We start from the raw sequence: 27,770 nt of genomic DNA on the forward strand, positions 1-27,770 counted from the left end.
TCCACTATATCTGAGCTCTTGGAGATCCTACCCAAGAATCATCCCTCGTCACTCAGACCCACAGAGTGGCCTGGTAGTATCTGCTGGAGTTTGTAGAGGTTTGTGAAACATTTGATGTACATTATCTCATTTGAACCTCACAATAGTCCAGGGAGCTAGATGCTATTATTGCCCCCCATTTTACTGAGGAAACTGAGGCAGGCAGACAGTAAGTGACTTGTTTAGGGTCACCCAGCTAATAAGTGTGTGCGGCTGGCTCCAGGTCCTTGAAGGAAGCTGGGTTGTGAGTGCTCCTGGGAGAGACGGGCTAGGCTGATGTTAAAGCTGAGTAAGTTACCTCCTTTTAACACCCCACCAGGGTCCTGGTTTTATTTTTAGCACAGTCCCAACAAGTAATTGTGCCTGGGGTAAAAAGGACTGAACAGAAACTCAGCTGGGTGCCATGGCTGCGGGAAAGATTGGGGGGCAAATGAAAAAATTCTGTCTCTTGAGCAGATTGTAGAACCTCCTTATGCCTCAGTTTCTTCCTGTATAACATAAGAGTCCTCCCAGCTCTAAATCTGTAATCTAATGACCCTTATTCTTTCTACCAAGGCTCTGAGCTCAGTAAGCTAGAGTGCTGAAGGCCTTTAGGTGCTTTTAAATTTTGGTGCCCTAGGGTAAAGCCCTAGTTTCCCTGCCCTGGTTCTACCTCTGATGAGTTGTATTCAGCTTGAGCAAAAAACAAATGGTCCAGAAAATAGGGAAGAAAGATGGAAACGAGTGCTTCTCTCCACCTGCCTTTGAGGCACAGTGAACGCTCTCCCAATTTCAAAAGGGAGGTGCTGTTCCTCTGAAAATCTTTTCAGAAAAGACATCTTTGGAGATGTTTCCTGTCATAGCTTTCAAACCCTCACTGTCCTTATGGTGCTTCTGACCCAATAAAATGGACAAGCCGGTTCCATTCCATCTTTGCCTTTGGAATCCCCACATCCAACACAGTGTTTGGCATACCATGGGTGCTTAATAGATGTTTATGGACTGAAAAGTAGGTCAGACCAGCAAGTCTGAGGCTCCTTCTCACTCTAGTATTCTGTGAATTGGAGTGCCCCAAGTGCCTTGTCTACAGTACCATGGCTAGAGAGAGACAGAACCCAATCTAGAAGCCAGGTCTCTTGCTTCTTACTCTGATGCCCTTTCCATGATATCTTTCATTCAGTTTTTAATCTTTGAATGTGTCTTTTTGCCTTATTTCCCCAAGAAGAGGTAAAGTGTCCTCGGGGAGCGGGCCAGAGAGAAGCGGGGTCTCTTCTGAGAAAATTCTGCTATGTGACCCTGGGTGGGTGAGTTCCGAGATCCTTAGGAGATGGGGTTGCTGGTAATGTTGGGGCTCCCTATGTCACAGGTTGTTGGTTCATGGAAAGGAGGTATCTGGGAAGTCACGGGACCCCAGATCTGGAAGGGAACTCCGTGGCCATCTTGTCCAACCTCATAATTTTCCAGATGAGGACACTGAGGTCAAGATGCTCTGTGACTCACCCAGTGTCCCATGACCCTTTCTTTCCCCAGGCTTTAAGATTCTTAAGGGCAGGCCCATATACCCTAACCCTAACCCTAACCCTAACCTGCTTCTTCAGGTACTTTAAAAGTATACACTCCATGCTAATAAATCCTTAGGAAGTCAAGTTGAATTGGAAGAACTTTGTTGATCTTGCCCGCTTTGGGGGAGCCTTCTGGGGGATGGCAAACACATATTTTGGCTCACAGATCTCACCTTGGAGCAAATACTGGAAGGTATTTGGGGAACATTTTTCAGTGATTCACTGAGATTACTGATGGGAGATACTTCACAAAGCTCAAAGCACTAGATAAATGGCTGATATTTTTCAGGCAATAACAAGGATTCTCAGGCCAGTGAGGGAGGTAGGGGTAAATCCCGTGAGGCTGAGGATTCTTCTGCTAAGGGCTATGGGACAAGGCCGCCCTCCGGGGTCTCCTGCTGTGCCCTTCCCAGCGCGGAGATCCAGGCCCTGTCAGCGGCCGCCCCGGACCCTTCAGCATCTCCTAATCTGGTTAGCTTCAAAGACCCCACATAGGACCACCTTATAAAAGCCAGCCGGGGAGTGGGCATATATCAGACACATTAAGAGCAGGAAAGAAAGGAATGGGGGTGGTCTGTCTGCCAATTAGTGGGGAAAGGAAACAGATGACGCATGACACCTTTGTGAGAAAAGCGCCATTTTCAAAACCGTATTTGGATTTCATTTGGGCCCCCGAGAAAGGACCAGAGAAGGGTAGCCCATAAGCTCCAATCAAGAGGCCAGGTTGGGGCGGGGGGTGGGGGGGGCAGCAGCCAGGTGGAGACGCTAACTGTGGCCCATCCAATATGGCCAACCCAATGGACTTGCCGGAATCCCCCTCGCTGCTGGCCCGGGAAACCTGAGCTGCATTTGATTGCGCTGGAGAGCTGGAGAGATCCCAGACCACAACAGGGCAGGATATCTCTGCCTTCCGCCCTGATGGATGAAAAACCAGACCCCGGGGTCCTGCTTGCTCTGATAAGAACAAGGGGGCTGCAGTTTCTCCAGAGTGGGTCAGGGGAGGTGAGCTGACCACAAGGCTGACTGAGACACAAACCAGAGCTTGCTGGAACCACCCCCCACCACGGCAGGGCTTGTGGGGCTTGGAAAAGAGCAGCTTTGGTCCTCCGGGCCACCTAGGGACCCTTTCGAACAGACAGGCCACTGTGCAGAGGGAAAGGACGGTGTTCGGAGATTCAGTTCTCTGCATGTCCGGTCTATGCCTTCCACTCAATTCAGTTTAACCTGATGTCATTCAACAAGCACAGAACTTCCTAGGGGCAAGTTAACTTAGTGCTCCGGGGGCCTCCTTCACTAATACAGACAAGCAACCCCCCGAAACTGAGGAGGAGGCCTGGGGCGGGGGCTGCCGAGGGCGGAGGGCGCTGGCCACGGGCTCACCAAGGGAGGGCGGCCCGACTCTTCTTGTGGCTTCAAAGCTGGCCTGGTGGGGCTCTGTGCTGTCCCAGACCTGGTATATACCCAAGGTTCCATGTGAACTGCTTGGGATAGAGCAGAAAAGTGCAACTGTCCCTGCCCTCAGAGAGCCCACGTTCTACTGGAGACCCAGTGTAAATGCCATGTAATTGCAGGGGAGGGAGCCCGTCAGCAATCAGAGGGTCAGGGAGGGCGTCCAGGGAGAGGCGACCTCTGGGCCGAACCTTGAAGGAACAGAAGGAGCCTGAGAAGGGGAGATGAGGGAGGCCATTTCAGGTGTAGGGGAAGCACAGGACAAAGGGGCCAAGGTGGTGACCAGAACAACCTGGATGGCTTTTTAATCTTGGGGTATTTCTGTCGGGATATGACACAAAGGCATAAAGATATCATCAGCTGGGCCCCCAACACTCTCCTCTTGTGGTCACTCCTGGCTGAGCTCTGGGGAAAGACCAGGAGGGAGAAGATTCACCTCCTCTGACCGAGTTCTAGTTCTTTAGGCTAAGCAGGGATGAACAAGTGGCAGCTTGGTGAGGATCTGGATTTGAATCCTAGCTTCCTTATTTATCACCTGTGAGGATCTGGATGTGAATCCTAGCTTCCCCACTCATTTTCTGTGTGGCTTCAATTTCTTTATCTGTAAAATCAGGGGGTTGGACTCAATGACCTCTGAGAGTCCTTCTAGCTCCAAATTTCTGATCCAATCCCCCTCTTGAACAACCCTCTGCCTCTGGAAGGGCCAGAATTGAAGAATACAGCAAAGTTGAGTCAAAGGAAGTGGAAGATTTTTTAAAATCCATAAAAGAGAGTGCAAACCTGGTGCATTTACCCTCTGAATCAGATATTTGGATTCGAATTCATTCTGACTTTTTCTGTTGCCTCATCCTGACGGTGGGCAACCCTAGTCTCTCAATTCTGTCCCAAAGCCCAAGCTTGACAAACTTGACATGTAGGAACCCAGGGATGGGTGATGTTCATTCACTCAATCGATTAATAAGTATTTATTAAGCGCCTACAGTGGCCAAAGAGAGGTCAGAGAGAGTCCCTCAAGAATCTCCCAAGAGCAGCTGAGCCGAGTTCAGGGAGACATCCTTCAAGCTCTGTTTGGACAATGAATTTTTCAGCCACGTGGCTGTTGAAGACCATCTTTTAAGGCCCCAGAATCTGTGTGAATGGAGGGAGGAGACAGCTCCTTGATGAAATCCACTTTAACACTCTCTAGTTAACAGAAAATCCATTTTAGCATCTCTAGTTAACAAAACTGTGGACCCCCCTTTTGTAGGAGAGGACAATATATGGCAGGGCTGCAGCTCCTGATCGGGAAAGGATCTCAGAAGCCAAGTGGGCAATCTCTTCATTTTACAGATGAGGAAACTGAAGCCCGAGGGGACGTCCCATGCCCTAAATCACGCAGCCAAGAAGGGGGTGAGCTAGGATTGCAACTTCTTGCTTCCAAGAACAGTGGGTGAGCCTCAGCCCCAGTGCTCTGTCTTTCACCTCTTTTGTCCCCCGAGTACTTTTCCATCTTGGGGGGGCTGGGGATTGTCTGGTTACTTGACCAGTAAAAGAACCCTCCGCCGGCCAAGAAAAAAAGGCCTATAAAGGCCTGGTGTCTGGAGTTCAGCAGAAAATTACACCAAGCCCCAAAGACTGCAGCCTGCGGAGTGAGCCTCTTGTCAGCTTTATGGGCCTGCTAGACAATAAAAAGAGAGAGATACGACCGGAATCACAATATTATCTCTTCCAAGGCAAAGAGGAGAGGAGGAGGAACAGCGAGATTGATGGACAAAAAGCCCCTTCTAAGTAAACCATCTACATAAATTTGCATCTGCATGGGAGTTGGGTGGATAAAATGTGGTCTTCATTAAAGGCGAGGGGCTGATCTATGAAGGCTGGGAGCCCAGGGCATGACGTGATGCTTTTCTCTTATGTTCACTTTTATCATTTGAATCCATGACCCCTCTGGAGGAAGAATAGACGTGATCCTCTGGCCGGTGGGCTCCAGGCTCCCGGGCCCTCGGGAAAGGGGACCCGGCTGCCAGACGGAGAGGCACAGGCGGAGGCCCAGTCCTGACCCGCTGGCCTGACGCGCCAGCGTCCCCTTGTCCCGTCCGGGTGGTGGGGTGGGGAGGGAGAGCGGCCCCGGGAGGGGGCAGAGCCATCTGACTGGCTGATCTCGGTGGATAAGAGAACAAAGGGAAATGAAAGCGCTGACCCCTGGACTGCTTCTCCAAGGAGGGGAGAGAACAGCTGGTCTCTGTCCTCATGGAGGAACAAGCCCAGAATTGCTTCAGACTGCAAGGGGGACTGGGGGACCACAGAGTGTGTGAGGCTGGAGGCCATTTCCTCTCTGGTCAGATTACTATTGTGCCCCAGAGTAACGTTTAAGTAAGAGTGGAGAGGGCACGAAGGGGCTGCTTGGGGACTTGGAGGCAGAAAACTCCATCTCAGGGATTGGCTGGGCCACGGGCAAATCGTGAACCTTGACTTTCTCATCTGTAAAATGGGGATAACTGCCTATAGAAACTACCTCACCACTTTGTTTGTTGGTAAGAAAATGGAAAGTGCTTTGCAAACCTTAAAAAACGATCTATGTATGTGCATGTCATTTGTTATTGGAAAGACTAATTCTGGTATAATTCCCTATAGGAGATAAAGCAACGGACTGGGAGTTTGAAACCATGGTTCAGATCCTGCCTCAGACACTTCAGTTGTAGGACACTCTGGGTCTCAGTTTCCTTTTCTGTAAAATGGGAATAATATTAGCCTCTTGCTCACAAAGTTATTATGAGGGTGACATGAAGTAATGTATATGAATAGCGATCCTTCCTCAGATACATCAGTTGTGGGACACTGTGCCTTGGTTTCCTTTTCTGTAAAATGGGAATGTTAACATCTTGCTCCCAAAGATATTATGAGGGTGACATGAGGTAATGTATATGGATAGAGATCCTGCCTCAGACACATCAGTTGTGGGACGCTCTGTGCCTCAGTTTCCTTTTCTGTAAAATGGGAATAATATTAGCGCCTTGCTCACAAAGTTATTATGAGGGTGACATGAGATAATGTATATACAAAGCTTTGTAAAATTTGAAACAAATTAGATCATATATGCCCATTTAGGGAGGAAATCCTAATGATTATTTCTATGGGGGAAGTGAGAGAATGTGGGAAAGTCCAGGGCTTGGGGTTTAATCAGTCCATAAGTAGTGAACTGGTTTCTGGGTCCCTGGAAAAGAGGAGGAAGGACATCCTGCTTCCTCCCACAGCTCCTCCCCCTCCACGTGCCTAAGAGCTCAGCCCTGAGGATTTAGGGCTCATCAACTACTTCCACTTTGTGAAGTGAGTCCCAGCCCTCACGTTGATGGCTCCCTGGGGTGTGACGTTGGGTGAATCATTTCTCTCTTACTCTCTAGTCTTATTTCATCTCATTCTCCCACTCTCAGAGAGTCGCGGCTTCCTGAATTGCTTGCCGGTTCCCATATAGGACAATCCATCTCCTGCCACCTTGCCTAGTGTCCCCCCTCTTGCTTTCTGCCTCTTAGATGCTGCAGCTTCCTCCCTAATGTCTTTCCTTCTTCCCCTCTAGCTCTTGAAATCAATGTTTTGTGGCTTTCTTAAGAAAAAATTATGGTGTTGAAGTTTTTGAGCCTCAGTTTCCTCATCTGTAAAATGGGATGAATCATCACTTTTCAGTATTTCTCTCACAGGGTTGCGGGGAGGAAAATTCTTTGTAAAACGTGACATCATAGAAAAGCGCGTGAGTTATGACCTCCTTGTTAATTTGTCAATTTAACCCACTGTCACAAGGACCTCAAGGTCGCCTTTGAACTGCGGGAAATCAAGCATCCAAAAAACTGGTGGAAATCTTTGATTTTTCTCCTGCTTTCATTTGGTAAAAGACAATCACCACGATTCTAGGTTATATTACCAAGCTGACACATACTCACCATGGCATAGGAAAAACAAAAAAGGGCTGGTCTCAGAATCCGGAGACAACTACCTGCGAATCCCAACTCTGATCTTGAGCGATCCCTTCGTGGCTATGAGCCTCAGTTTTCCCATCTGTGCAATGGGCTTCTATGATACACACCCTCCCTCCCTCCCTCCCTCACAGAGCTACTGAAAGCACCAGGTGTGGCAAACCTAGAAGCAGAGTACAGGAGTTCTTCCCCTGGGCCTGGAGATTTGTTTTTAAAAAAAGTTTTGATGGCTGCATTTTAACATTGTTGTCTTTCTTTGTAATCATGGGCATTTTATTTTATGCTTTAAAAGCGTGATTTGGAGAGGTGCGGCGGCTTCTCCAGACTGGGAAATGGGGTATATAACACTAAAAAGGCAACCCCCCCTCCTGCTCCGCCATCAGAGTCCTCGGGGCCACAAATTTTGTGATATTTACCAAACAAATAAGACCCACCAGGAGGTTTATCTATTGGAAAATGATCATCTTGTTGATTAAACTGTGATAATTTTTGTTATGGCTGAGGGATGAAAGCAGGCCATTGCCTTGAAGTAATTTCCAAAGCGAGTGAGGTTTGGAACGAAATAAATGATTTGGAGGCGAGACATAAACAGCCAAACAGCTTTGCAAAGGGGACCGGGAATGAGGCATCTGGGATGGCAGGTCTGCTGCTGATGACTTTCAGGTTTGCGAAGAAAAATAAACCGGTGACAGAGAAATCCCAGCTGTGGGCACAATTAGCACAAGGAGGTTTGGAATTACCCCTTGGAAATGGATCTGGAAGCGAGTCCTGTCTGAGGCCCGGTTCTCTCCCAACGTCGCCTCCCCACTGGATCAGCGCTTTGGAAACCCACACGCTCTCCAGCCGCCGTTGGGCATGATGGGAACCCAACCGATTGCTTCTTTCCTGGGGAAAAATAACTAGCCAGCTCTTATTAAGAAACATAAAAACTGATGCGTGAAATAAAAATAATATTTGCTTTGGGGTTTTGTATCTTCATTTAATCACTTTATGGGTTTGAATTTTTAAAAATTATCTGAGAGGTTTTTTGCATTGAAGTGACAAAGTTTGGAACTCGTGCCTGCTGTGTGAGTGTGTGTGTGTGTGTGTGTGTGCTTCTGTGTGTGTGAGTGTGTGAGTATGTGTGTGTGAGTGAGTGTGTGTGTCTCTGTGAGTGTGTGTCTGTGTGTGTGTATGTGTGTGTGTGAGTGTGTGTGTGTGTGTGTGTGTGTGTGTGTATGTGTATACACAACATTTTCACTTTCTGACACTGTTAGCAGATTGTCCAAAGTTCAGGGCTTGTACTTTGCTTATAAAGGATCTGTGTTTTTTTTATTTAAAAATAATATTTTATTTTTAAATAAATGGAAAAACAAATAAAACTTATATGTTTTAAAAATATGGAGTTTCAAATTTTCTCCTGTCCCTTTTTCCTCTTCTCTAAGCTGGTAAGCAAGGTTCTATACATGTAATTGTGCAAAATATTACAATATTAATCATATTATTGAAGAAACAGACCAAAAAGTATCCCACAAACCCCCGGAAAAAACAAAGAACATGAAAATAGCATGCTCTGATCTGTATTTAGAACCCATCGGTTCTTTCTCTGGATGTGGACAGCATTTTTTATGATACATTTGTAACTGTCTTAGACCCTTCTGTTGTTGAAAAGAGCTAACTCATTCATAGTTGCATCCTACAATGTTGCTGTTAGTGTGGATCCTATGCTTTTTACCTCTGCTTACTTTGCTGCCCAACAGTTCGTATAAATCTGTGAAGGATCTGGGTTTTTAAAGTCTCCATTAACAACATTAAGACCTTGAAAGGCTGAGGACATCCTTAGTAGGGAATGCTACGTGATGCTCAGTGGCAGACAGGCCTTTAGCTTCTGACTCTTTTGCATCCAGGTGTCCAGGAGGAGAGGAAGAACATCTGGAGAATGGTGGAAGGAGGGCTCTCCTGTATCACCCTGCCCCGTTCCCCATTCTAGCTGGACTTCCCTTGGCAAGGTGAGCGCTCTCTAGTAACTGTCAGAAAAGGAAGTACTCTGACCAAAGTCTACCCTGACATCCTGCGCTCTCCCAGAAGTCCAATTCTTGACAAGTGGGGAAATTGAGGCCCAGAGAGAGGATGACATTAGCCAAGGTCATACAGCTCACTCTGGGTCACACGTTATTTCCCAATAAAACATTTTAGGTCTGGGGGAAATGTGGGTGGAGAAGGCCGCTGACTGACTCATTCTCCCAGGTGCCATTTGGGCTGAGGACTTGGCAGATGTCTCAGGAAGATCTTCCCACCAACATTGCCTTCTCTTCTTCCTCCTGTCTTCAGTTCCTTCCCTTTGAGAGGGAATCCAGAGCCCCTACTCTACCCTGACTCTTAGAAATGTTCCTTTAAACATGACAACCACTTTAAGATTTAAATATTTGTGTATATATGTATATATGTGTGTGTACAAGTATATAATTACTATCAGATCCTTCTAATAATCCTATGAAGTAGATATTATTATATATCTATTTTAGAGGTGAAGAAATTGAGGTAGAATAGGAATTGTGATTTGTGTAGGGTCACACTACTGGTAAGTGTCTGAATCAGAATTTGAATTCGGGTCTTCCCAGGTCCAAGTCCAACATGAAGGACATCTCACTCATCTTCAGCTAAGAAAAGATCATAAAGTCATAAATTCACAGCAATTTGAAGGTCAGAAGAGAAGGCTCTCAGAAGTATCTGTATCCTACAGGGATCTCCACCACAATGGGCCTGGCTAGTGATTAGACAGCCAGGCTCTACTTGAAGCTCTCCAAGAAGAACTGCCATCCGTCACCCAATGAAATACCTGACTCCATTTTAAAATTACTCTCTAGGTGATTGGATGACTTCCGTTTCTATCACCAGATTTTAATTTGCTCAATGGAGGCTTTCTTTCTAAAGATGGCTGATGTCCCACCATATTGGATCCAGACAGAGGTGATACAAGGATATAAGGTAAACCTAGATTCAATGATCCTTACCGGAATGATCTTCCCCCCTTGGAAACATTTGACATTTCCAATCCTATTTCTTGACCAGTTCTTGACAGACCAACCAATATTTGTGTGCACTCTTGGCTGCATGTCAAGGGATGTCAGAGAAGGGCTCCTTGGGGCTGCCTCTGGAAATCATTAGCTTTTGGAAACCGGGTAAGAGCTCTGGAGTGTATTTGTTCAAGACTCCTCAGGCATCAGTGGCCATGGAGCTCACTTGATTACAACCAGGATTTGTAGAGCTTCTTCATAGGGTCAGACTACCAGAGTGTCCTGGGAGTTGTGGGGTTACCCCATCCTGCTTCTCTTATGGCAAATACAATGAATGGGATTGATGGGATGTGACCCCAAAACACAAACCTTTACTTCTGAGTTCTTGTGACCTCTCTCGTCACTCTTTTTTTTTTTTAGGGAAAAAATATTCTGTAGGTTTGAGAATCTGAGGAATAAAGCGGGGGGGGAAATGAGTCATGTTTCCATTTCACTTCAAGAGTAGAAATATCTTTGCAGAAAGAGTGAGGGAAAGTAGGATGAACAGGTAGGAAGAGAAGGCCATGGAAGTGCCCACAAGGAATGGGAGTGAGAGAACTCCACAGTGGACTGGGCAGCAAGAGGCAGGACTGGGGTGGGATAGGTAGAGGGAAGGTAATAGGGAAGGGAGATAAGGGATTGGTTAAAAAAGAGCACATAGGCATAGTGGAAGGAGCTCTGAATTAACAGCCAAATAATATTGGTTTGAACTCTAGTTCTTCCAGTACCTGAGTGCTCTTACCTAGTGTCATCATCATCTGGGTCTCAGTTTCCCCACCTGTCAAATTAAGTGTTTGGATCAAGGGATCTCTAAGCTATCTTCCAGTCCTGACAATCTATGACTGAAAAACTCTGTCTAGGAGACACTCCAATTAATCCCAGAAGTTGTATATATCTTGATTAATTAATTCAATCTATCAAAACAGTGAAAATAAGTCAATTTTTAAATTGACATCAATTTTAAATCTTTTTTTTAATGATCAAATTTTAAAAATCACCAAGTCTTTGAATAAAAATGAATGAGAGTCAGACATAAGAGTCAGACAGTCCTTATAAAAAGAGTAAACTAGCTTAGGGCCAGTGAGTTGAGTGGTGGTCAAATCCAGCAGCAGAATAGTCCCGAGAGGAAGTCAGGTAGAAGAGAAAGTTTTCTTCTCCCCCCACCCAATCCTACCCAGTGAACTTAGAAAGAAGTTCATTGATGTAGTGGTACTGTCCCTAAAGCACTAATGGCCAGTGGCAGGCACTGCCTTGAGGACTAAGAGGCGTGTTTAAGGTGGGCTAATTTTTCTGAGGAAAAATTATCTATGGGTTCTACCAAGTGACCAATCCCTAGAGCCCAGCAGAGAGTTGTAGCTAAGTTGTCTCCTTCAAGGGAGAATGGTGCTTCCTATAACCAAAAGCTGTGAGTTTACCTTTGGCTACATGTATTTTGTCTGTTTGAGTTCCTGTTCCAAAGACACCTGGTTTCTATAAGGGGACAATAAGCCTTGTTGGATATATTGTTTGTGTGTGTGTGTGGGGGGGTGATAATTCTATAAGCAATTTCTTTGTTATATACATATATATGTATATCTAGATATTTATGTATGTACACAATATGCTTATTGAATGCTCTTTCTAAAGGCAAGTTAAATCTGGGGAATAATTATTGGGAAGTACACTGGTGGGGGTTCATGATGAATAATTATAGGATGCTCAGCACTTGAGGGTTTTACCCAGAATCATCAGGGGAGAAGTCACCTGCCTTCTGGGGAAGTGGCCTGTCAATACAAGTAGGATTTGGGAAATTAATACTGGATGAGACATTATTTGTAAAAATAAGGGGAATTGGATTTAATGGCACCTATGGTTCTTTCTGGCTGAAGATTCAATTCAATTCAATATAATGAACACTTATTAAATATCTTCTATGTACCGGACACTATGCAAAGCATTGTGGATACAAAAGAGGGAAGAGACAGTCCCTGCTTCAAGGAGCTTCCAAGAAAGAAGGAGGAGTAATACAGGAGAATCTTATTACTATACAGATGTGGTGTTTGGGGGGAGAAGCAAATGTGAGTCCTAAAGGGAAACGATAGGGTCATGAGAAAGAAACTCTAAGGACCTGTGGGAGGATGAGTTTTATTAAGTTATTATTATTAAGTATTTCCATACTTGAATATTCTTACTGATACTAGGAATTTTTGCACTGGGGATTACAGATTTTACTCAGGGTTAGGGTCAGGATATTTACCCTCTGATTAACTCTTAAATTCTGGATATCAGTCCTCATGGAAAAAAGGCCAGACCTGAGAAGGCCTGTGTGGTGGTGGTTGGGGAGAAGACTGGAGAGATCACTAGGGATACATAGACAAGGAGAAGATTGGAAAGCATTATGGGTACAGAGGCTAGGAAGTACAAACAGAACATCTGGTAGGTTCCTATTTTAATATTTTTTTTCTTGCTAATTACAAGCTAAGTTGCCTTATTTCTTCATTGCTGAAGAACTGCAAGAACTTTAAATATCCTTCAGATTTGGTTCCCAGAAACAAAACTCCAATTACCCTGTCCTAGTTACACATCTGGTTCTGGCAATACCTCTGAAATAGAAGAAGCAATAATAGGATCCTATGATGAAGCGATCTCAGAGGCCGTCTAATCTTCCCATTTCACAGATGAGAAGACTAGGTTTTTATAAGGCGTATAAGTAGTTTTTATAAGGTCACATAGGTAAACATCAGAAGGAGGATTTGAACTCTAGTCCTCTGGCCCCAATAGATGGAGGACCCAAATTGGAGCTCTGATGCTTCTGGGTTTCAATAATTCATCAATAATTTTGGGGGGTGGGAGTGATTGCTATTTCTTTTCATACAGGGTACAGCCTTTTGAGGATTTTAGTGGATTGTCCTTTAGAACTGCTATTTGGTGATCAGTTCTGATCCTTGGACAATTCCTGTGCTTTTCATCCCCAGGAAGGCCCATGAATTTTTGCCACTATTTGGTGCAAGGTGAACCACATCTACTCAAAAGAGATAGAGAAAGGCCTGTGGGGATGGTGAGCCTCTTGGTTTCACAAATTAATAGAAAATGACGCATGGTTCAACTTTTTTGGCTTTATGGGATTGTCAGAAAGAATTTAAACTAAGGTTATCAAGGAACTTTAAAAAATTAAGATCTCTTCATACTGGGGTATCGTTTTAAGACAATGATTCTGAATCTGGAGTCCATGAACTTTCGTTTTTTTAACTTAGTAAATGTGTTTCAGTATAATTGATTTCAATTACAATTCTTTGTCTTATATTTTATGTATTTTAAAACATGATTTTGTGAAGTCCTAGGCTTTCCCAAGCTGCCAGGGAGGTTCATGGCCCTTCAAAAGGTTAAGAATTCCTGTTATAAGAGGAGAAAGCCACTTCATTTATTATTATGTTTTGCTGACAGAAGTTTCGAAGGTTATAGGAAATAAAGATCTTCTGCTTTTACATTCTCATTTTATTTGAGTTACACGATAATATCCTTCCCTTTTCCAAAAGTATTTTCTCTCTCTCTCTCTCTCTCTCTCTCTCTCTCTCTTTCTCGCTCTCTGTCTCTCTCTCTCTCTCCTTTTTTGCCTCTTTCCTCCTCCTTGTATCTCTTTTCTTTGTTCTTTCTTTCTTCCTCCCTCCCTCCCTCCCTTTCTTTCTTTCTTTCTTTTTTCTTTGTTCTTTCTTTCTCCCTCCCTCCCTCCCTTTCTTTCTTTCTTCCTTCCTTCCTTCCTTCCTTCCTTTTCCCTATGCCTGTGCCTCTTTGTGTCTCCCTTTGTCTCTTTCATCTTTTTCTCTGTCTTTCTCTTTCTCTTACCACATTTGGTTAAGCCTTCTGAAAGCAGCATCTTAATCTTGACATATCTTATCTTGGACATCGCGAACCATTTTCCTCAAGTGAGTTCACTCACTAGCCACCCACCCAGGAACAAAGCATTTTGTTCTTTCAAGACCAGCAGACCTTGCTTTTCCTGGGGCCTCATGCTTGAAAAATTTTGTTAAGTGGTGTTATCTCTGGCTCTCACTAAAGGATGTTTCTAAATGGGATTGCTCACAGGGTGCAGTCCTTTTGAGAGCTGACTTTAGCCTGTTTGTCTAACGGCCGGATGTGAAAATCCTGCAGTAAGAGAAGGGTCAGAGGGATCTTCCAAGAACACAAAGAACGAATGGCTCTAGCTGGAAAAAGTGCAGGAATCAGGGTCAGGCAAGGGCTTGGTTCCCAGCTCTTCACCTATTACCTCTGGGAATCGGGGCAAATCAGGGAACCCATTTGGGCTTCCTCCCAACTAGACTAAATCTTAAATGTCTCTTCTAAATCCAGCTCTACATCCCTGTGATTTCTGGGCACACGGAGTCTCTGAATTGAACAACAAATGAACACTGGAGCATCACAGACCTCACCCAATTTCCTATTTTGGGGAAAGTTTGTTCGTTTTCTCTGGGCTGAAATTGCTGTCTTCTTGCCATTGTGAATATTGCTTAGCCTTTATTTCTCGGTTCCAATTGTCTTTTGCCTCTCTCTAGTTGATTCACTAAAAATTTGGTCAATAAAATACATAGACATGATAAGGTCACAATGGGTAAACGTAGCCTAGACTGAACAAAGATTTGCAAACTCTTGCCGAGTCCCCCGAGCTCCTTCTGGGCTCCTGCTCTGTCTTGTGTTTTTATATTCCAGGCTTCTGACTTCTTAGAATCTATGCTTCAAACCAGCTCCTGAAAATATTATTATTATTGCTGATTTATGCTGCTGAGGACTTTGAAAAGTTCTGAGTAGACTGGAAGAAAATGAATCAAGGGCCATGCATGGATAAGGAAAAAATGAAATATAGCTTCTCTTCATCTCTTTCTTACAAAAAAGATGACCAAGACGGCCTTAGATTTTTATTTTTGCTCTTGGACACAATATGCTGGTTAATAATAACATTAAGAAACCCTTTTTAATCTTAGTATAATAAAATTATATATATTCATATCTGGCAGAGAGTATAAGGGCCACTCAGTCCCATCTGTTCATTTTCCAGATGAGGAAACTGAGGCCTAGAGAGGCAAACTGGTCCCCCAAAGTTGTACAGGTGTTAAGTGGGGGACTAGGATTTGAAAACGGCCTCTGACTTTAAATCTCACAGTCTCCTGAAGGTTACAAATATAAATATAAATGTAACACATCCTGCTGTATCAGTTCCAGGAAAGGGGAGCAGTGAGTGTGGAGATTATGCAAAAGGAAGGTAATCAAAAGAATAATTGTATCTTGCTCTGAAATACATTTGATATGGAAGAAAGTCAGCTGAATGTTTGCTGGGAAGACAGGCAGAGACAGAGACAGAGACAGAGACACAGAGAGAGCCAGAGCCAGAGAGAGATAAACTGAGACACACACACACACACAGACAGAGACAGACTCAGAGACACACAGAAAGAGACACAGACAGACAAAGACAGAGAGACAGAGAAAAAGAGAGACAGAGAGAGACAGAGACAAACAAAGACAGAGGTACTGAGATAGACAGAGACAGAGATAGAGACAGAGACAGACAGAGAGAAACAGAGAGAGAATGAGACAGAGACAAACAGAGAGAGACACACACACAGAGGGAGAGAGACAGACACAAAGACAGAGATACTGAGATAGATGGAGACAGAGATGGAGACAAAGAGAGAGACAGAGAGAGACAGAGAAAGAGAATAAGAGACAGAGACTGAGGAGAGACAGAGACAGAGACAGACAGAGACAGACAGAGGCATAGAGACACACAGACACATAGAGATGGAGAGAGAAACACACACGCACACACAGAACAAGCCAGGTGGGCACAGAGCTGCCATTTTGTGGGCATGTCTTCGTGTCCCTCTGCAGTAAGACATCACTAGGGGAGAAGTACGTCGTGGTGGGGATTACTTTCACACTCAGGATGTTCTAGATCACTGCTGAGGTCCCTTCCAATCCCGGTTCTGTGAGCCTGCTTGTCCCTGGGGAAGTCCTGTGGGCCGGACCATGCCGTGAGCTGCCTGAGCTCTTGGGGCCAAAGAAAGACTCGGGCACTGATGACTGCGTGGCAGGAGGTCAGCCAGAACTGCACGCTGGGCAGCGTGTGGGAGACTCCAGTTTCCCAGCAAGCAGCCCTCCAGTTCCTCCACACTGATTAAGCACCTGTCACATGCTGAGACCCGGGTATATAAAGAAAGGCAAGGAATAGTTGGAAGTAAAACAAACAAAGCCGGAAAGGCCTCTGCTTGCTCCCCGCTTTGTTTAGGAGCCCCTGATTCCCTGTCCCCCATCCCCATCTCACCAACACGATACGGATGCCAGCGCAGAGCCCTTCGATTCCTGAGCCTCTGAGTCCTAAGCTACGCAGACTCCCTGTTCTGCTCCTTGTTCTCGGGCACCCGCCCGTGTGCCGGTCCTGTCTTTCTGGTTCACACATTCTATGGAATGGAGGAGAGAAACTCAAAAGGAAGAGCTAAAAAAAGTGGAATAAGTAAATAAGTTACTGAAACCCAGGAGTTAAATAACAACAAGTCAGTGAGAAGCTTCACAAAAGATCCCCCTTGGATCACCTTGGCCCCGTCTGTACTCGTCTGAGAGAAGAGCCCCCCAGACGCCCGGCCTCCTCCTTGGATGGCATCTTTACTCTTTCTGTATCTTCTTGGAGGCTGCCATCTTGAATTACTACTCAGGGCAGATAGAACATGCTGAGAGGGCGACTTCTTCCCGAGGAAATGAAACGAGTTGAAAAAGGAGAAAAGGAACATGTTTCAAACAGTTTCTCAAAAGGCCCAGAGCCTAGTTTATCCCTACCCTAGCATGTCTTCCCCCGAGACCCTTTAAGGTCAGGTCAGCCCAAATCACATGAATTCTGTTCAGAGGCACCTGAGGGAATCGGGGATCTGCAAGCCTGGTGTGGGGATCTGTACATTCTGTAGGAAAAATCCACGACATAAAATATGAAACTTCATTATTGTCCGGGGTCCTTTACCTGGGCATGTGCCTTAGGTGATTTCAGACCCCAAACAGGCACATTTTATCTGGGCACATTATCAGAGAAGGGGGTCTGGGGGAGCTTGGGGGCAGGGCTGGGGCTGGGCCCAGATGTGGGACTACACAGGGGATGGACCCAGGGATGGCCACTGCTGCGGTGAAACGATGCACCCTCGAACAAATCTCTGTTTGCCTCTTACTGGCGCTAGCTCTGGGCGTCACGTTGCTGATCATTTATTTTGTTCTAAGATGGAAAGTTTCATATGTGTTCCATCTGTGAGGTTCCAAAAGGTCACAGATTCCTAGGTTTGGAGCTGGGAAGGATGTCAGGGGCCATTGAGTTGAACCTTCTCATCTTACAGAGGAGGAAACTGAGACTGGGGAGATGAAATGGCCTCAATCTCTCAAAGCTGTTAGAAAATTTCAGAGCCCCTAAAATCTCTGCTCCCTCCACCCTCCCTTTTGTTTTCCTCCAGAGCCCCATGTCACTTTACCAAAGAAGCATTCAGTAGATGCCTACTGTATACCAAAGAAGCATTCAACAGATGCCTACTGCATACAGATGATTCTGGCCCCTCCTGCCTCTATAATCAGCCTTCTGAGCTCCTCCACAGGGGTCCACTCTAAAGTAGCTGGTTACGTTTTCCACAGTTCCATCAAAGCCTGCGGAATTAAAACTGTCAGCTGACATATGGAAGAGAGGCTTTCTGATTTATTATGGAACCTTTTACGGACACGAGTTATTTCTCTTGGCCTGCTACCTGCCCGGCAGACTTGATCGCATTTCAAGGTATTGCAAACATTCCCTCAAGTACTCAGCATCCCAGATGGGGCGCGTCTGAATTCAGTCGGAAAGCCTGGCCAGGGTGGTTGAGTGAAAATTGAGAATGAAGGGTGAAAGGGAAGCCCCCTCCACCCTTCACTTTCAATGACTTTTACCTTCAGAGTGGGGAAGTCAAGAATGGTAGGAAGTACTTAGAGACAGATTTCAAGGGCAAGAAGATCTTGGTGAGTGCCCGTGAATTTCAAGTTTCCTTCAGAGGAAAAGCCAGCTTGGAGAATTTTCCTTTTTGTTTGCAGAGACGGTTTTCATGGACTTTCTTGACGTGTAGAGGGTCTAGAGGGTCAGAAAGTCAGATTTGGGGGTGGGGGGAAATAGGGCAGGGAGAGGGATCCCTTCCCACCTGGTTTTGAGATGTCACAACAGTCTTCAACATCGACACCACACTGACCTGCGCGGGCTGGGGCATCAGCACATTGCCTACCTAGGGGTCCTGCAGGGCTGTCTAGCTGGTGGAAAAGGCGATTTACTAGCGGAGCCTCCTCTGGCTCCCTGCAGGCCGCCCATCAGAAATTCTCGGAAGACCTCCTGGTTTATTGATGACAGCGGAGGGTTAGAAGAAAGGATAAATTATGGCTTTCCAGTGATTTCGCCCTTTCTCTTCTCATCGGACCTGCTGTTTATTATTTGTGGGCAAGAATAAGGGAGTTCTTTCTGCCAACTTTTGAACCCACTCTAAATTCACATCTCTGGATTCTGAACTGTGCCTGAACTGAACCACACAGTGCTGGAGTTTTGTGCTCTTAAAAAATTGGGGCTTCCTGTTTTGAGAGGGGAAGAGAAAATGGGACTGCTTATTTATTTACTGTCTTTGGGCAGTAAACATCCTTTCTGAGCAATAAATTTAGATGAACAAGTTCAATGTAAATGAATTTGAAATGTAAAAATTCAAATTTTTCTCTTCTGAATACACATCGGCTTGAGTGAGAAGAGGCAATGCGGGGTAGTGGGTAGAGCACTGGACTTAAAAGTCAGGAAGACCTGGTGTGATCCAGGTCAAGACCTTCCGTTGTTCTGTAAAGAAAAAAGGCGACTGTCAAGCCCCTGCAAGGGCGTCACAAGCCTATTGGAGCCCCAATAAGCAGTCGTGGCTGACATCCAAGGATCTAGGGCCAATGGTTCTCAAAGTATGGTCTAGAGAATCCTGGGGATCTCGGAAATCCTTTTAGAGGGTCTACAAATTCAGAAATAGTTTTTATTTCCAATATGGTAAATATCTATAAATATAACCCAGATAAACAAAAACGCTTTGGAGAGATCCTCAATCCTTTTTAATAGGATAAAGATACTGAAAACAAAAGTTTGAGAACCACTGTGGAAAGAGGTCCCGTGATGTCTCCTGATGCTTCCATCCCAGCACCTTAGACTGAGAGCATCTGCATTCAAACACCAGCTCTGCCATTTACTGACTGTGACTTTTGACAAGGCATTGAATCTGTGTTACAATTTCTTCTTCCTCAAAATAAGGGAGTTGGACTCCATGGCCTCCAAGGTCCTTCTCGTTCTCAAACTATCATCCTAAGTTCATCTACTGGTAAGGTAGAAGAGGCCCAAGGAATATCTGCTGGATTTTATCGACCCAATGTGGTCGAGAAACATTGGGATGGAAGATGAACTCAGATAATTTAGTTCTTTCAGTATCTATCGATTCCTTCCTTAAAATCAAGTTTGGGGCTGAATTCTGGGAGTTGGAAAGAACGGGAGTGAGCTCTGATGTAAAAGGTATTTATGGACAGGATTTAGCCCCATAAGAAATTTATTTGAGAAAGTCAAACATTTTGGCTAAAGTCTTAAATTCTTTATTTAAGTGCTGAAACATTAGGAGGTAGAAATAACTCTGAGACCTTCTGGATTGCCCCTTCTCCACTCTCAATTCCCCTGGACTTACTTTGTGGTCTTTCGGCAGCCCCGACAGACTCGCACAGTAGCATGATCGATGCTCTTCTGAGTTTCCATCCTTGTCCTTAGGCTACCTCAGGAACTCTGGAAGTGTGGTGAGCCTTGCATGGAGTAGCTCTCCTACCTTTCCAGGCTTATTTTATTTCTCTTCCATTTCTCTGCTCCAAACTTCCCGCCAGTATTCTCCAGACAAAGCATCTCATCTCTCACCTCCATGACTTTACCCAAGCAATGCCCCCGTGTCTGGAAGGCACTTCCTCCTCACCTCCAGCTCAAAGAATCCCTAGGCGCCACATCCTACACATAGCTTTTCTTGATTCCCCCGAGCCACTGGGAGTCCTTTTCTTTGAAGTTATTTAGCTCTATATTGGCCTGGGTGATAGAATACTTCAGCTGTCCAAGAAATGGACCTGAGTTATCACTCCAAGGGCAATGGAGAGGAAGATGGCGGATATGAGCAGGTAGTTTACAAATTACATCACATTACATTACAGATAAAAAAAATCAGAGGAAGAAGAACCAGAACAAATGAAGTTATCAAAGGAAAAGATGATTGAAAAGGCGAGCTAGTTGGGAGGACAGAGTGAGGGAGAACTGTGTGGAGTTTGTGGGTGGTTCTTGTATCTTCTCAACTTCGAGACAAGAGAAGTAGGCCCTTAGCGTGTTGGGAAGGTCAAAGAATCATGAGTCTACAGCTGGAAGACATTTCAGAGACTGGCAGAGGCCAAACTTTTGGGTCTCAAAGCCCTTTTCAGTCTCAGAAGGTTTGTACTTCTCCAGAGAAGGGAGCATGTAGGGATTCTATCTACTTTATCTATTGATCTTTTGTTATGTGGATCATAGTGGTCAATATTTACCAGTTAGAAATGAAGATGTTTTAGCATTATTATGAAAATACTTTTGACCTTATAGACCTTCTGAAACGGCCTTGGGGATCCCTATGGTCCATGCATCACACTTGGAGAAATAGTATTCTAATCCCACCCCTCATTTTACAGATGATGAAACTAAGGGGAGACTAGGCTGTGTCCCCAAGGTCACATGGGTAGCCAGAATCAGATGCAGGATTTGAACTTGAGTATCTTCTCATTCTATCGCTCGCTCTTCCCATTCACCCACACTGGCTCTTGTAGGAGTGCCCAGGATGAATTTGTGGTTCTGTCATTGTTCAGTTCTGTATGACTCTCTCTGACCCCATTTGAGTCTTGTTTGTTTGGCAATGGTGCCATTTCCTTCTCCAGCTCATTTTCCAGATGAGGAAACTGAGGCAAACAGTCTTGCCCAGGGTCATATCACTACTAAGTGTCTGAGGCTAGATTTGAATTCAGTCCCGGCCCTCTGTCTACTGAACCAGCCAACTGCGAAGAACTTATGGAGGTCAGAGTGGAAAGAGCACTATCCCTAGAGTTAAAAGGCCCAGACTTAAACCCCACCTCTGACACTGGCTACCTGCATGGCCTCGGTTTTCTAATCTGTAAAATGGACTAGACGTTTTCTGACAGTCACGAGTGGTTTGGCTGCTACCTGGACACCTGGAGGTAACGTGGAGGAGATCACAAGATTATAGAGCATCGAAGCCCTTAATTCCGAATTTGCTTCATCATCGATGGTTTTGTTCTTCCAGGAGAAAGTAAGCTCCACGAGGGCAGGACCTGATTGTGATTTTTGCCCCCAGCCCAGTGCCTGGCACAGAGTCCATGGCTGTTGCAGACTCTTGCTGCCTTATGAGGGTCTCTGGGTGGGTAGGGCCCAAGTGTGAGCGACCATGGGACCGGTAGTCCTGAGAAACACAATTTCATCCCTGTGTTCCCCGATGCGTTCTTGCTCCCTCCATGAGGTCACCTGCCCTTCAGACCCAGTCTGAGTCCTGCCTCCAACCGGAGGTTCCCCTAACTTCTCCAGTTGTTTGTTCCCCATTGGAGAGTCCCGACCCTTGGGAATCAGACCCGGCCCCAGCACGGCATCAGGCTGAGTGCTGGGGAGAAGGAAGTAGACCTTCTGTGGACAAGAGAAGCCCAGAGGAAAGCTGCTTCTCCCCTCCAGCCCTCGAGCAAACCCCTGTGACTTTTCATATGCCCGTTTTTGTCCCCTGAATACCAGGTACCCCTGTCCTTGGCCACCCATCGTGTCAGGGTAACATGGGAGTTTCAGTGGCTGGCTCGGAGCTCATTGGGTCAACACTAAGTGCCCACATAAAGCTTCCAGGACTGCAAAATGTGTTTTTATCATGTAGCCAGGTTCAAAGTCACGTAGATCGGCCTTCCATTAGCTCCAGCCTCATTTGGGGCAAAGGAGAACGTGGTTGTGAAGGTTATTTTGTGTTGACAGAACGTGCTGAGAAGTGACCGCCAAGAAGGCCCCTCAGCCCAGCCTGGCCCTGCTCCCGCTGCCAGCTGGGATTAGCTCAAGTGGGCGCCCACAGAGACCGGCAGGAATGCTTCTTGACCACAGACTAGTGAAAATTCCCCCACTCCGATGTTTTAAAAGCTGCAGAGAATTAAAAATAGAAGCCTCCATGAGGAGAGGAGGGTCCTCGGGGGGCACTTGGCTTGGTTCGAGGTCTGCATCTCTTGGTTGGAATGTTGTAAAAACCCAGGGAAAGGAGGACCAAGAGGCAGCGAGTTACCCACCGGAGGAGCCCCTCCCAGCCATGGAAAGTGAAGGAGCCTTTGGGACATGCTCTGGATTTCAAATTATTTCCAGTTTGGGCAGAAAAGAATTCCCCCTTCTTGAATTCAACACACGCGGCCTTTTACTCACCATTCCCTTCCCCTTTTAAACAAATATCCTGGGAGGAGAGCTTCTTAATGGCTTATGAAGGCCCCGCTGATGTTAAACACAGGTGTCTACGGAGCAGAGATGGCGGCGTCCAGATTCTACAGAGAGTGACGGCGTCTCCCGGGCCTTATGTGGGAGTGGGGAAAGGGGCTGCCCGCAGGGTCAGGATGCCCATGGCCTTTAGGCCGACCTCTCGGTGGGTACAGGGACGGGAGGGAGAGGCTGGGAATTCTCATTGCCTCAGCAGGAGAGAGGGAAGATGCTCATTTTAGATCTATTTATACCCATGTTATCTCCTATAGAATGTAAGCTCCTTGAGGGCAGGGCCTGTTTTACTTTTTTACTATGGATCCCTGATCTCTAGCATAATGCTCGGCACACAGTAGGTGATCAATAAATGTGTGCTGATTGACAAGTAGGGGAGGAGTGTCTGCTGCTACTTTGGGCTCCTTGCTGGTTCTCTTTCCTAGAGTGGCCCTCTGGAACATGTTTGCGTGGTCCATGTAAAATCCAGGATGGGGCTTAGAGGGGAGAGACCCTGTGAGATTGCAGGAGTGGGCTGTGTGATCTGGAGCATGAGTCTCAGGGATGCTCCAGAATGAGAGCCTAGAACTCTCCAGAGGGAGCCTAGCTCTCAGATCTTCCTCCTCAGGTAAAGAATGTATAGGAAAGTCCAAAGGGCTGCCGCCACCGCTGCCTCCTTCTCCTCCTCTTCCTTCTTCTCTTCTTCTCTTTCTTCTCCTTCTTCTCCTCCTCCTCTTCCTTTTTCTTCTTCTTCTTCTTCTTCTTCTTCTTCTTCTTCTTCTTCTTCTTCTTCTTCTTCTTCTTCTTCTTCTTCTTCTTCTTTCTTCTTTCTTGTTCTTGTTCTTCTCCTCCTTCTCTTCCTTCTTCTCCTTCTCCTCCTTCTTTTCCTCCTCTTTCTTCTTCCTCCTCCCTCTGTCTCCCTCCCTGTCTTTGTCTTTGTCTCTGTCAATGTGTCTTTCTCTCTGTCTCTGTCTCTCTTCCCTTCATTTGAATCAGAGCCATGATGTACATGTGACTTTTGGGGCAAAATTCAGGACAAATAGCACATAACGGCCAGGAAGAAGTAGGGAAGGAAGAATCCTGAATCTCATAAAAGCAAAAATTTCAGGACATAGCATTGCCACTACTGTGGAATTGCCACAGGACATTCATTTAATGAATATAAAAAATGATTCTGACTAACTAGGAGCTAAGTTGCTTCTACACTATTGGTGAGTATAAGTGTCCTGGGACATTGCTCTAGCAGCCCCGCCCTAGTTATAGCTCTGAGGAGAGTTAATGTTCTTCCATTTGCTTCCTCACAGGGGTGATAGGAAAAAGAAAAAGTTAATGTTTGCAAAGTGTCCTCTCGTTCTCTGAAGCCAAGTGCTCAGTGCACAGCAATATTTGGTTTATTATTATTGCCAACATCGTGTCCCTGTGCTCTCCTGGCTCACTTTTATACCCAGTAGGGCCTATTTTGCCTCTTTAGGGTATGACAGTGGTGCTAAATAGTGATGGAAAATTCTGGGGTGCGTCAGCCAGTCATTCCAGTATGTAATTTCCTTATGTACCCATTCTGCTTTAATTCTAACGGGGAAAATAAAGAGTTTCACCACCAGAAAAATGAGTTTCCATCTCAAGATGGGACTGAGATAGCAGTCTCATCTGATTTTAATAAGAGTTTGTTCTAAAATGTCGACAATGACTCCACATTTTTAGAAAAGCAAAAGCCAGGTAGACAGCTGCTCATCTTTTTCTTTTTTAGAGTTCAAACTAGTTTATCAGTGGTAGTAATAATTCTAAACACTGGGTAATTGGTACATTGATACTATGGTCTAAGGCAGTGGTTGTCAAACTTTTGTTCTCAGTATCTTCATGTTGTTAAAAAACTATTGAGGATCTGTTCAAAGAACTTTTGTTCACATGGGTTATATTTATAGCTATTTACTATATTAGAAATAAAAATAATTTTGAATTTGTAGACCCTATGAAAGGATTTCAGAGACCCCAACAATTCTTTGGAGTACATTTTGAGGGCCACTGGTCTAAGGTTTCACAGCTTTTCCCCTAGACACTCACCATAATACCATTCTTTTCCCTACCAATACACTTAACTTGATGTTTTCCTATTAGCTTCTAACTAATTTCAACTCTCCTTGCTTGACTAGGTCCCCAAACCTTGCCTATGAACAAAGATATAAGCTTCCCCCAATCCAGATTTCCTTCAAAAGTATTCTCTATTTTCCCCAGCTCTAAAACTTCTATACATGTTAAAATATATGTTAAATCCAATATATGTAAACATATTTGTACAATTCTCTCGCTGCACAAGAAAGATCAGATCAAAAAGGAAAGTAAATGAGTAAGAAAATGAAATGCAAGTGAACAACAAAAAGAGTGAGAATGCTGTTTTGTGATCCACCCTAAGTTCCCATAGTCCTCTCCGGGTGCAGACGGCGCTCTTCATTGCGAGATCATTGGAACTGACCTGGATCCTCTCGTTGATGCAAAGAGCCATGTTTATCAGAACCTATCATTGCTTAATCTTGTTGTGATAGTGCTCAATGTACAATATTCTCCTGGTTCTACTAACTTTACTTAGCATCAGTGTCCCAGTTTTCCCACATTTGTCCCCTCCAACATTTGTCATTATCTTTTCCTGCCATGTTAGCCCATCTGAGAGGTGTGTGGTACTAAGCTGCCCATCTTTTAAGACCAGCTTTTACCAAATGATTCCCATCTACTGACTAATGTGAACAGGAGCAAAATTAAGCCAACAAAAATATCAAACATAGTTATAAAATAAAAGGTCTTAGAAGCACTTTTGTTTGCTCAGGGATGGAAATCCTTTTCGCTCATTGTGGGAAAACATTTATCCCTAACTCCAATATCCAATCCCAGAATTTCAGAGGAGGAAGGCACCTCCCAGTCATTGATTTTAACTCAGAGTGGTCTCGCCTACATATGTGTGTGTGGGGGAAATCACTCCAATCATATAATATTCCTGTTAAATGTTCATCCAAACTCTGTTTGTCACATTTAGTGGTAGCTTAATGATGCTTTTTTGAATTGAATCAGTACCTAATCTGATTGTGTTTTTCTTCTTCCAATTCTACTGCCTTTCTTCTTCCTAAGCTCTCCTTCCTAAGCTACTCATGCATAGCAGAGGGTAGTCCTGAGTCTGGGACTCTGCAGGTGAGGGTTCTAGATTTTGGTCCCTAATCCACACCATACAGGAGGAGGTAGCTTCTCATCAGAAGGACCAACATGTTAATGGTGAACAGGTTCCCATTATGTCATGCCCCTCATGATACCGAGGAATCATTATATGTACTCTTCAACACATTTTAATTCATAGAGCTAAAGGGACTTCAACCTCCTAATTTTACAGATGAGGAAGATGAGCCTAAAAGATGGGAAATGACTCACCAATATTTATTTTTGAAGAACAAATATAAACACTATAATAGCAGCATTTAAAATTTATAATGGGTTAAAACAGCTTTTGTAAATCAATCTGGAAGTGACCCTCCCCTTCGTGTTTAATGTCATTTCTACGGGGTGATGAACGTGCCTCAACTTATACCATTCCTTAAAAAAAATTTGGGCTTATATAATTTTCATTTCCAAATAAATCCTTCCCTTCTCCACTTATTCAGAGGCTCAAGTCTTATAACAAATAATTTTAAAAAGAGAGAAAAAAAGCAGTTTAACCAGATTAACAAACACGCCTAAAGTTTGGCAGCATATGTGGTGTTCCATTCCCATAGTCACCTACCTCAGCAAAGAAGGTAGGTAAGATACGTTTCTCATCTCTTCAGCTCCAAAATTGGTCATTACAACTACGCAATGTTCAACTTCACTTTTTTGTTTTAATTTTTAATATTTTTTCCACTTAGAGTTATCGTAAGTCTTTGTGTATACTGGTTCCTTGGCACGGGTTATCTTACTTTGCATCAGTTCATGGAAGCCTTCCTATATTTCTGTGTATTTTCACTATTTTCTTAGGGTAGAATAATATCCCATTAGGTTCTTCAGGCAATTCTAATCAGTTTCCTGACTGCTAAGGCAGATACCTCAATTTGCTTATCCATTCCCCCACTTACTTTGTTCCTAATTCTTTGCTACTACTACTACATTGCTATGAGCATTTTGAATTCTATGGAGTCTTTCCTTGGGTTTATGACCAAGCAGGATCTCTGGAGCAGAGACAGAACATTACTTTTTAAAGTTAATATCATGATTATTTATTATATAACAATATTTATTTAATAATCCAATTGAAGAAACTGAGAGAAGAGAAGATTCTATGGGGACAGAGTGACCTCCTTTTCCTGGGGTCTGGTTGACTTTAAAGGACCGTGGAGAACTTGGGAGTGACCACAGGAAAAAGTATTCCATGAGATATGCCAATTTCATCAGTATTTATTACTTCTAGTTGATGCGAGAGCTACATTCATTCCCACGAATCAAATTGTTTTCTTAGAACATAAGCACATTCAGCAAGAACCTAAAAACACAAATCACTTGGCTTTAAAAACAAATTGGAACCACGTCCCATGGGGCAGTCCGCAATCCCATCTTATAATGAAAAATAAGCTTTCTTTAAAACAGAGATCATTTACTTGAGCAAATGTTGGCCCACGGCATTTCACTTCTGGCCCAGATCAGTGACTATTTATTAGTCTCCAATCAGCCAGAAGGTACGCATGGTTGGGAGAGCTGCATTCTCCAGAAGGAAGCCTTCAGTCCCTGGATGGTGGTAGAACCCTGCTAATGTTCTGGCCTGTTTTACTTTTTCTGTGTAAAAGAGCTATCTCCAAGTCTCCATATAATGGACACACACACACAGGCCTGTACACTCCCCTCATCGAGAGCATTAATCCACACACAATATTTTCTTTCTTGGCCCCTTGGAAAATGACATAAGGGGCTTTGTGTTAGAAGCACACCCACCCCTAAACCGAACCATCTATTAACCGTGAGCCACTCAGTGTTAGCATTACAAAAACCCAAATATGTCTTTGTTCAATTTCTGGTCTCCTACAATTAACTCTTTGAGTTTCTCGTGACCGCAGCATCCTTCTGACTTTTGCATTAAGAATTCTTTATTTTTAAATCTAAGTGTTTTACCAGGCAACGATCTGCCGTCCCCTCTTCATTTCTATTGGCCTCTTTTCTACAGCCACACTTAGGGCACTAAAATTCCATTTTATGTTGAGCTGTTTGTGCAGAAATTCCAGTTTTATGA

The sequence above is a fragment of the Sarcophilus harrisii genome, chromosome 5, assembly GCF_902635505.1.
Source record: "Sarcophilus harrisii chromosome 5, mSarHar1.11, whole genome shotgun sequence".
NCBI classification, from domain to species: domain Eukaryota; kingdom Metazoa; phylum Chordata; class Mammalia; order Dasyuromorphia; family Dasyuridae; genus Sarcophilus; species Sarcophilus harrisii.